The 12258-nt window shown below is 39.4% G+C and overlaps 1 protein-coding gene across 1 annotated transcript in view; it reads left to right on the forward strand.

Annotated features, from left to right (window-relative positions):
• Nucleotides 1-12258, forward strand: part of csmd3b (CUB and Sushi multiple domains 3b) — a 1933688-nt gene that overhangs the window by 812032 nt on the left and 1109398 nt on the right. The gene's annotated exons all lie outside the window — the stretch shown is intronic.

Below are 12258 nucleotides of genomic sequence, written 5' to 3' on the forward strand. Positions count from 1 at the left end.
GTTTTCAATGCAATTGATCCTCCGAACAACAAACATTTAGCGCAATGATTATGGATATTTTTGGTCACTTTATCCTCTGAGTGGTATTGAAAATTTTGGAAATGTACTTTGTACATTGCTATTAATACATCATACATTGTATATAAATTCTGAATGTGAGTTATAGCACATAGAAATATATCAGGGCATTTTTTTTAAAAATGCCAATCAATTCTCAAAGTCATTTAAAAACATGTTGAAATAAAGAATTATTTGAGTGGCAAATGTACCAAGAGCATACCTAGGAGCAGAAAAGTCATGTCAGAAGGCATAAATAACATATTCTTCACAATTGCCAAGACATCACTCATTGTATTTGTCAGGAACAGATCTGTCTCTGAATGTATGGTTTTAATAGGAAAGGACAGTTATGGAAGATTTCTTTCTGCATCAAGCAGGCCTACATTGAACTCGAACAAAGGTACAATGATGCCAGCAGCTATTAAGAATACTGCAAGGGTGATTCAGAGTGTCAGCCAATTGCCTGCCCACGTGTATTTAAAGAATTCAGCAAAGTCAATGATTTCATCACCTTTATCATTTTCACATTGTGACGGTTATTCAACGGCACAGTCCTTTGTAACTGCTGAAAAAAATGATGGATGACAATAGGATTCCTCCCACAATTCTTCAGTCTATCACTACTAGCCAAGCTTGCTCCTCATCTTCTCATTCAAGATTAAGAAGTTGGTTGGTTTAAAAATTATACCTGCAAACAGCAGGAAAGAACAGCTTTAGATTTAAAAAGAAACTTGCATTTTTAGATTTGATCTTCATGATACTGGCTGTTTCAAATCATTTTCTAGACAATTAAGTATCTTTGAAGTGTGTGTAGGAAGCATGGATACCAATGTGCACATCGTAGACCCCGACATGAGCAACTAATTTGCACTTGACAAACTGCGATGTAATAATGACAAGATCATCTGATTATGATAATTGAAGGAATACTATTGCCTGAACAATGAGAATAACTTCACCATTCTTATTTGAAAGAGTCCCATGGGATCTTTTGCATCCACGTACAAGGGCAGGCAAGTGCTCAATTTAACATCTCATCAACAAGGTGGTAGTTCCAACAGTGCCACATTCCTTTGGTACTCCATTGCAATCTCAGCTTTGATTTGATGCACAGCATTATGTAAAGTGACATTCCATTCCGTTTGTTATGTTACATTTTTTGCCACATTTTCATTGGTAGTTCACATAGATGTCTATTACTGAATCATGCCCTGGTAAAATTCCAGCCTCAAGACATAATTTTCAGAATTAAGACTGACAAGGGAGTAACAATTTCCAAAGCAGCTGTCAATGCAGCAACAGAACATTATGTCGAGGCTTACACAGCTCATAAAATCAACTCACATTTCTGTGTCTCTGACAAGAACAACTGGCACGTAGTATATGTAGTTCAGCAATCAAATTTCAGAAGTGATTTCATCTTAGCTCAATTATCTGAATTTTACTTTGCCTTTCATCTGTGTGGATTTAGAATTCAACTTAAAGCGAAAGTTGAATGGTAATTACTATTCATTTCCATTCATGGTTATAATGTTTTGTTTAATTCAACCAACACCATTCAATGAATCCTGATAACATGAAGTTGTATGTTTACAGCTCTTGTAATGTTGAACTATGTTTCAAATATTGGAGGAGGGAGAGAGGCAAGTGTCACTTTTGGGATAGTGAAGATTTTTAGAAATGAGGAAGACCACAAAGTAATTTCAATGCGAGGAGTTGCCTTAAGTTGGAGGGATCGGGTATGTGGGTCTGTAAGGATGGGACTAATAATTGTGCAACAATTAATTGACATTTTCCAAAGGGTGAAAGATGCTCAGCTCACCAGGAAAACATTGTAATTAAAATAGAAAATACGCAATGTGTTAGGCAACCTCGATGAAGAGAAAAAGAAAATGACCTGATATGTTGATGTGTCTGTCTTTGCAAATTTCAGAATTCCAGCAACCGCAGTAGTTTGCTTTTGTGGAAGGTTGCAATATTGGAGTTGAATTTTTGTAGAGGAGGTGGGAAGGTCAAATCAGGAAATCTGCTACTGGCCAGATCTATCTTCTTTACAAAGTTTCCTGCCCACCTTGTTTTCATTCTGGGATCCTGGAACATATTGGATTTGAGGCTGCAACTTGAGGCAGGGATGAGGGATACTAGGGCTGGGTGAATGGTAAGGTCAGCAAACTAGAGCAGCTACTTCCATTTATTGGGAAAACACCCCAATTATAATGGTGATTATCAGGCTTTCAGGCTTTCAGGCTAACTGTCGGACACCTCATATGCAAGTCATGCTTTCTCATGTTCACCATGCCCTCTCTCTTCCCCATACCATCTCCATGCTCCCTCGTACTTCATGTCCCCTCATTCTCACGTGACCATTATGGTTACATATCCAGCCTTCACTATGGGCAGACTTCAAAAGCCATTTTTGAAACAGATATTAATTAAAAATTCTAACAATCTAATTAATTGCATATTCTAACATACTTTGAATGAGAAAAAAAATCGTCTAATGGAAATAAACCATTTAAAAAGAATTAGAATGTCCTCAAATGGTCAAGTGTATGGGGGATAAAGAAAGAATGAACTTCTGTTCATTTAGTCATGTAAAAAAACATTAAGGCTGTCAACCAACCTATCGAAAGAGTCCCCTGCTGTGATAAGTAGTTCTGTGGCTTGAAAAACTAAGTTGAGCATCCATAATAACTCCAACTATCAAAACAAGTGCTTCCAAATGGAAACAACGGGCGTGACTGAAACTGCAAAAATCTGCTGTTTTTTTAAGGAACAACAAATGGTCTGTCAATCAATGCAGGCCAATTTCTTTAAGGAAATGCTTTCGAGGGTTTTTTTTTGCAATTTAACAGGGCTCTGCGAATTTAAACAATTTCTATGAGAGTTCTGAAGTCATGTTTTCTTCAATTTTGAAAAATAATGGTCAACTTACCTTTGCAGAACTGAACCCTGTAATTAATCACTTCAGTAAAAACATAAATAACTTCTGTTGTCTGATTGTTACAACTGAGAAAATGTGTTTGTTTGTTTTCAAGCCTGTTGGTGAAACAATTCCAGGAGCAAGGTCACCACATTTTGCCTCTCCACTTCAGACTGGAGTTCTCACATGCCTCACATCCCTTCTGAAGGCCCCATGAACCACATCTACTTATGGAAATGACGTAAAATTGAGAGTCAATATTTGGTTCCTCTGTCATGTCCCAGTGCAGATCCTCGATTGCCCAATAATTTGGAGACTGAAAGCTCTGGGCAAATATGGTTACAACACAGAAGTGTCAGTTTATACCCCATAAAATCTCAGATTCCACCCCCTCCCCCAATGCCCAATAACCAAATCAAGACCGTCTTTGCAGAAGTAATATTTCCTCCATTGCCATACCATTCCAGGCCAACATAATGGAGAAGGAGATGTTTCTGAAGCATGGCCCGGCCATTCGGATCGTAGTCCATGAGGTATTGTTTGCCCCAAAGTGTGTACACACCACACTCATTCTGTAAAGCCCTTTTGGAAGTATCCTGCATCCACCTTTTTAAGCTTCTCCAAGGATTTCCCTTGTTCCCATTTCTCACAGGTTTGTAAATTTGCTCATCTTCTGCAGTGGCTTTATCCAAAGTAATTGAGGAAACAGCTGTGATCAAAATGCACAGCTTAATATTTTTTCCATTATTTCACAAGACTTCTGTGCACCAAACACTGGAGAGCTGTCAGCATGTGATTTATTCAGATGATGGACATAGAACCCCGCCCCCCCCCCCCCAACTCGGCCAAGCATCCACATTCAAAGGATCATTAGCCACTATTTCTGTCACTTCCCGTAAGATGCCACTGCCAGACACACAATTCAGAGCACCTTAGTCCACTCTTCCTCCACTCCCAATGGCTCCTCACACATCCACAGCACGTCCCTTGCAATCAAAAAAATGTGTAGCACCTCTTTTCTATCCTCCCTCCTCACTATCCAAGACCGAAAACACACCTTTGTCCACGTAAAGCATCTATTTGCCTGCTCTTCACTCAATCTAGTCTACACATTTGCAGCTCACAATGCGGCCTGCTTTAAACTGGGGAGATGGCATACAGACTGGGTAACCACTTTGCAGAATGTCTATGCTCTGTCTGCAAAAATGACCCTGAGCTTCCTGTTACTTGCCACTTCAACACACCATTGTGTTCCCTAGCCAACATCTTTCTCACTCTCTCAGGCTTGCTGCTGTGCTCCAGTACATGCTGGAAGAATGACACCTCATTTTCCACTTGGAAACATTCTGGATTCAATATTGAGTTTAAGACTTTTAGAGCCTGAACACCTTTTCTCGTGTCCTTCCCCCAATCCCCATATCACATGGAGAAAGTGAGGACTGCAAATGCTGGAAATCAGAATCAAGGGTGTGGTGCTGGAAAAGCACAGCAGGTCAGGCAGCATCTGAGGAGAAGGAGAATCGACGTTTCGGGCATAAGCCTTTCTCAGCTCATATCATCACATGGACTGCTGCCACTATCAAACCATTGTCAGATACTAACTGTCCTCATGAGCACCTATTGATTCTCTCAGGCTGACGTTTACTTTTGGGAGAAAAGAGGTCTGCAGATGCTGGAGATCAGAGTCTGGAAAAGCCCAGCAGTTCAGGTAGCATCCGAGGAGAAGGAGTATCGACATTTCGGGCCGGAGCCCTTCATCAGAAAACCTGATAAATCCTGATGAAGGGCTCTGGCCTGAAACATCAATTCTACTGCTCGTTGGACGCTGACCTTTACTTTTGTCTGCCCAAATGTTTTTCTCTTCTTCTCTGGGCTCCATCTCCACCTATCCTCCCCTCCTCCACACCATTTGCCCTATCTCATCTTCAGTGCATATCGCCAGATCTACTGAGTTTCTAATCCCTGGCATACTGGAGAGAAAGCACATTTCTAGTCATATTTGACACTGATAAACAAAACACTTTTTACAAAGAGCACAGATCCTGACACAAAAATGAAGAGGAGTGAATCTGCTGTTTAAATAAAATGGCAATTCATCACAGGAGCTATTTCCATTTTGGACAGGTTGTCTTAGCTGTGGATAACTACAACCTGCAGCTTCATCCTATTTTGTACAGTCTGGACCTGGACCACTGACTAAGTTGGGTGTAAATGATCTTAATTTGAATTTTGCTCCATTTATGTCCCAGAATAGAATGATGAGTGCAAAAAAGCAGAATACCTCATCTCCTTTCTGAAAAAGAAATACTGTTAGCTAATCCTTCTATTTCAGTTGGTTATTTTTGTAATACAATCCATCACAGACTGGCATTTGAATTAAATGCTTCTACATTCTGTTATTACAGAAGATGAGCCCTTCAGTGGAAATGTGCAGTGCTATCTCCAAAATGCAGAGTGTTCAGTTTTCAATGGAAGCACATTATTTGCAGTAAAGTGCAAAGCTCTTAGTGCAATGTCTTTTGAAAATGTACAGCTGCTACGCATGCACAAAAAAAAGGGTAGGATAAGAAAAGGCTTTTTGAGTCTTGAATCTCATTTTTTTTCCGCTGGCAAGAACTCTACACAATCATGAAGCTGCCTGCATTTATGTAATTTCCAAAAAAGATACCTTCACTCAAAAACTACAAGGCCATAACATTTAGTTCAATGGCACCCATTTTTGGTGGGATATTGTATCGTCTTAAAATTGACAACCCAGGTACACAAGCACAGCCTGATCCTGAGAATGTTAGTGCTCAAGTGAAGAATCTTGAAGTATGCAGAAGAGGCAATGCTTCAGATTACGCAGTCTCTTAACCACACACCTATTTGGCTACAGAAAGGATCCATCCATATCCCCCATCCCAGGCAGTGTCAGTGCTTTTCAATGGATCATCCAGTACTTTTGGATTTAATATTGTTTTATCTTTACATGCATTATTCAGAATTAAAGAAGTATTTGGTGGTTTTCCAACTGGATTATAGTTGCTGAAATTGACAGTGCTGATATATATTGTTGGACTTCGTTGTGATTTCATAGATTTTGCACAAAGCACTGTTTCACAGATTAGGCACAGTATTGTGCACCCCCTTTGGCCCATGGCATAACAGAGACTATGTATAGAAGAAGCCCAGTGAAGGATGAACTGCTGCAAAAGAGAGGAGGAAATGCATGCAGCAGGTAGATGTATCCTACCAAGATATTAGGGTGGCACAGTGCTTAGTAGTGCTGCCTAACAGCACCAACAACCTAAGTTCAATTCCAGCCTTGGGTGACTGTCTGTGTGGAGTTTGAATGTTCTCCTTATGTCTAAGTTGGTTTCTGCCAGGTGTCCCAGTTTTCTCCCACAGTCCAAAGATATGTATTAGGTGAATTGGCCATGATAATTTGCCCCGTACTGTTCAGGGATGTGCAAGATAGTTGGTGTAGTCATGCACTATAAAGTGTTGGAGGGGAGGATGCTTTTCAGAGGGGTCAGTGCAGACTCAATGGGCCATATGGCTTTTCTAGACTGTAGGAGTTCTTTGGTTCTATACGCTGGCAGCGAATCCCCCATCTGAAGCTCAACAAGGAAATCTCCACATTTTCACTGAAATTTGCAACATCTGTAGTGATATTGATATTGCTAATTTATAGTCATTTATATGTCTGCCTCCTTCTAGCCTAGAGCAACTTCTTCCAGTATGACCTTCACTAGAGTATAAGAAAAATTTTTGGGGTACTGGATGGTTTTGATCTGAAATGCCCTGTCTGAGACTATGGGAGTTACATCAATCATGTCTTACAAAGGTGAATCAGATAAACAACAGAAGTGAAAAAAAGACCATTCCAATTGATCAGCAAAGTGGGTCTGCTGATGACATTGTTGCACCATGCACAGTGGACTGAATGTGATCCTTCTGCAATGTAAGAGATCTGAGCAACTTTAATTCTGAGATTAGGGTAATTTTTTTGATCTAACATGACAGAATGAACAGCATCCAAAATCAATATATTCATAAAATCCAGTCAACAAAGGTTGATGATGATATCAAAATAAGTTTGCCCAAAATCTCATTTACTATTTCTGACTGCAGTGAACACATTTTTCAGAGAGAAGCAATTGGAGTGTTTATAAGAATTTTGGGATTCCCCATGGTGTCAGGTGCTGTTGACTGTGCATCATTGTGAGCATCATCTGTCAATTCTGCCCCTCAATACACAGCTGTTGTGCATACACCTGTGGCAGTCCCCCATTCCATCTACATTTGAGCCATCTCCCCTCCTTTCTGATAAAAGCCCATTCTTTGATAACTTAGCTCATGACTTTGAGTAGCGACATAGACACATGTGTGGGCACCTCACATTTAATGTGCATTTAATTCCCACTCAAAATCATAAGGTCATAATTGTTACAAAACTACCACCACCACCACCTCCGCCTCTGCCATAGCAGCCTGTTGTTCTGTTAGGTTTTGCTCTCCAAGGTTTAAGTCTAATTTATCTGATGGAAGCCTGAGAAACATTTCAATCAGGTTTTATGTTAGATTGCTCTGTCTTTCTCCATAGCTAATCAAAACTTTAGATCATTAAGGTCATTGTTCCTGAAATGTCCTGCAGTGATAATTTATCCACTTCAATATCGATCAAGAAAATGTCTCTTGACATTTTTAACATCCTTGTCCACATGAAGGTAGAGCTCCCTCTGTTATTATGCATTTGTAGTTTTTGCAGCTCTCTGTATTCTTCATTAAATATACTCTTTTTTTTTCCCATTTGTTGGTGTGATTAAGAACATACAATACTTTCACTGACTGGAACATCCAAGAACAACCCTCCATAACTCAGAAGAATTCTTGCCATCTATTGAATGGTAATCAGATGAGCAGAAGGAAGATCAAAGGAAATAACTTTTAAAGAAAAACCTTTTCTGTATGTGATCAACTCAACTGATTGATACCAGTCAACACAAGTCCAATTCCCTGTTCACTGCAAGTCCCATGTAATACCTTCCCTCTGTTACTGATTATTACACTGTCTGCCTGAAAATAATCAGCAAATCAACATTCCAAATCAAATTTTATAATTTAAGCATTCAATATGCCGTACAAATGCAAATAATCACGTGTGTATTCCCATAATTGTCTATCCTTTGTGTGCTATTAGCTAACCAAAATTGCTATGACAATGACTACAGTTTGGCTCATGAAAGGCTTGCTGTTTGAAGGGGGAGACTGTACCTTGTCTTACAGGAAGATCTCAAGCAGCTCTGGCTCTAGAAAAGACATAGGTTCAGACTGCACAACCTCTGTGTCGGCGGGAAAATAATTGGGCTGACAGATATTGGCACAGTAGCAATAGCAGAAAACCAAATGCTGTCATTTTAGAAAGACAACAGATTGGCATACCATGAGGCCATTGCTGCTCTCTCATGTCAATGCCTCAGTAACCTTCATCGTGTTGGAAGACAAATTGCTAAACCAGTGCTGTTTTTATGTGTGTATCGCTAGCTGGGTGAATTACGTTTACAAGTTATTTGTTAGTACAGTTACAAATGGCATAATGCAAATTTCTTAAATTACTAGCAATTTCTTGTGATCATGCATGTGTTCACTGCAGTCAGAAATAGTAAATGAGATTTTGGGCAAATTTATTTTGATATCATCATCAACCAATAATGACCTTTGTTGACTGGATTTTATGAATATGTTGATTATGAATGCTGTTCAACCTGTTGTGTTAGATCAAAAAAATTACCCCAATCTCAGAATGATGATTACTTTCTTATTGCCGAACCCCAATTGTCTTGCAGAAAATGGTGGTGAGCTGTCATCTTGAATTTCTGTCATCTTGAGAGACCAAGCTTGCTGCTGGGGTGGGAGTTTCCAGATTTTGACCGAGTAAAATTGAAGAAACAGTGATATGGATCCAGGTCAGGATGGTATGTGATTTGGTGAGGAAATTTTAGGTTGCAATGTTCCATGTATTTTTCATGTAATTAAGGTCATACATTTGAACAGCACTTTTTTAGGAGCCTTCAGGAGTCATTGCAGAGCATTTCATAAAGATACACACTGCAATTACTATGCAACAGTAGTGGAAAGAGTGAATGTTTAAGATAGTGAATGGGGTGACAATCAAGTATTAGAATTAGAGTTCCTGCAATACAATTATGACAACATTTCAAAAGTACTATATGGGGTCACCGGACTCGAAATATTAACTTTGATTTCTCTTCACAGATGCTGCCAGACCTTTTCCAGCAACTTATATTTTTGTTTCTGATTTACAGCATTTGCAGTTCTTTCGGTTTTCAAAAGTGCTATGTAAGCTGTAAATCTTTTTGGAACATCTTTAAGTTGTGAAAGGTGCATTTTAAATACAAGTCCATCTTTCTTTCATAGCAAAGCTACCTGGATTTAGATTAGATTAGATTCCCTGCGGTATGGAAACAGGCCCTTCGGCCCAACAAGTCCACATTGGCCCTCCGCAGAGTAACTCACCCAGACCCATTCTCCTACCCTGTATTTACACCTGCCCAGGCACCTAATACAATGGGCAATTTAGTATGGCCAATTCACCTGACCTGCACATCTTTGGATTGTGGGAGGAAACTGCTAGAGTCGGTGTTAGGTCCACTGCTGTTCGTCATTTTTATAAACGACCTGGATAAGGGCATAGAAGGGTGGGTTAGTAAATTTTCAGATGACACTAAGGTCGGTGGAGTTGTGGATATTGACGAAGGATGTTGTTGGTTACAGAGAGACATAGACAAGCTGCAGAGCTGGGCTTAGAGGTGGCAAATGGAGTGTAATGTGGACAAGTGTGAGGTGATTCACTTTGGTTGGAGTAACCGAAATGCAAAGTACGGGGCTAATGGTAAGATTCTTGGTAGTGTAGATGAGCAGAGAGATCTCGGTGTCCATGTACACAGATCCTTGAAAGTTGCCATCCAGGTTGACAGGGTTGTTAAGAATGCATACAGTGTTTTAGCTTTTATTAATAGAGGGATCTAGTTCCGGAACCATGAAGTTATGCTGCAGGTGTACAAACTCTGGTGCAGCCGCACTTGGAGTATTGTGTATGGTCCTGGTCACCGCACTAGAATAAGGATGTGGAAGCTTTGGAAAGGGTGCAGAGGAGATTTACTAGGTTGTTGCCTGGTATGGAGGGAAGGTCTTACAAGGAAAGGCTGAGAGACTTGAGGCTGTTTTCGTTCAAGAGAAGAAGGTTGAGAGGTGACTTAATAGAGACATATAAGATAATCAGAGGGTTAGATAGGGTTGGCAGGGAGAAGCTTTTTCCAAGTATGGTGACAACGAGCACGAGGGGGCATAGATTTAAATTGAGGGTTGATAGATATAGGACAGATGTCAGAGGTAGTTTCTTTACTCAGAGAGTAGTAAGGGTATGGAATGCTTTGCCTGCAACGGTAGTAGATTCGTCAACTTTAAGTACATTTAAGCCGTCACTGGACAAGCATATGCACGTACATGGATGGGCTTCAGATTGGTATGACAGGTCGGCGCAACATCGAGGGCCGAAGGGCCTGTACTGCGCTGTAATGTTCTATGTTCTATGAAACTGGCGCACCCGGAGGAAACTCCGCACAGACAGTCACCCAAGGTGGGAATCGAACCCGGGTTCCTGGCGCTGTGAGCTATCGTGCCGCCCACAAATCAAAAGATAGACAGGTGAACGTAGAAACCTGCAGTATTTTTAATTACTGTCATATTAGTCAAGGGAGTGTCACCAGGTGATATATTTGCCTGAAGTTCAGGCCATTGTGCATGATTACATCTATATTGATTGGATCAACAAGAGAGCTCTTTGTATTCTGTCTCAAATGCACTGTGAACTCTTAATGCTGATGAGAGTTTCATTGATTGAAGAGAACTGACAGGATTGTCAGCTCGTTTTATTCCTTGGAAATGAACAGAAGTGTAGGCAAGCAATCAAGATTATTTTTAAATTTACAGTTTTAACGTTAAAGCAAAAATGTAAGGTAACATCACTCACAAAGTGTCATGCATCAGAGATTGGCAAGCATGTAAGTAATGGATTTTAAAAGGATTGACTTCTCTTCAAGACAAGATTTGCACACTTGCATATATTTTTAGCATCTTTCCAACTTTTTCTTGCATATCTGATTATCACATCACTTGCTGTTCCAACTATTGCGCTTTCTCATGGTCTTGTCACATTGATTACATAACATTCCACATACAGAATCTATCTGGGCCTGTTAACACTCATTGTGAGGATGATAACTTCAAAGTCTGGAAAATCATTATAAATTAAATAGCCTTTTAAAAATTTTCATATTTTGTGTGATATTATTCCAATTTCCTTGCTTAGCTGTCATGATAATCACTGCAGCTCAGTGCTGTTAATATGAGGATCAGGTTATTTAAGGCGTGAGGCATTGATTGTACTTTGATTTGTAGTAATAGCATTCCAGTTGAATTGCTCTGTCCAAATCCTTATTAAAACAAAGATTTACCTGTTCTTGCATTCAACCAATTTGTCACAAAGTAGATTACATAAACAAATTCTTCGAAGCAACTTCATGTGTTCATGCATGTGTTCACTGCAGTCAGAGATAGTAAATAAGAATTTGGACAAATTTATTTTGACATTGTCATCAATCAGTAATGACCTTACTTAACTGGAACTCATGAATATGTTGATTTCAGATGCTGCTTACTCTGTCACGTTAGATCATAATTCAAAATTTACTCGAGTCTCAGAATGATAAGTACTTTTTTTTTAAACAAATCAATTCATTAATATGGACAAAACTGCAGCAAAAAATGCTGGCTTTATTTTTTTTGCAATAGAATAGTGCTGTTCCTCAATGAACATGACAAGTCCTTTAATACTGTGGGTAAAATTAATATTCTCTATGCCATAATTGGGAGATTGCTGCTTTATTTTTATTGGATTGAGCTGAGTTGGACTGAATGTTACAAAGTGTCAACGTCAGTCTTCAAGGAGGCTGATAGGTTCTCCATTCAATATAGTTGGATTTTTAACTTTGAAATTACAGAAACAACTACTTATTGAATTATCATTTTAAGTATTAAGAAACTTGGAAGGAAAGATAATATTTCAATACACAGAGCTGAGGTTGATATGTTTGATTTTCCCTCAGTCATACAGTTAAGTCATTTGAACATAAGGGCTTAACGGGAACAATGTTGAACCGTTTGGTTCCTTGGGGCTGCTTTACCATTGAATAAGTTCATGCCTAATC

Source organism: Chiloscyllium punctatum, chromosome 5 (assembly GCF_047496795.1).
Source record: "Chiloscyllium punctatum isolate Juve2018m chromosome 5, sChiPun1.3, whole genome shotgun sequence".
Lineage (NCBI taxonomy): Eukaryota > Metazoa > Chordata > Chondrichthyes > Orectolobiformes > Hemiscylliidae > Chiloscyllium > Chiloscyllium punctatum.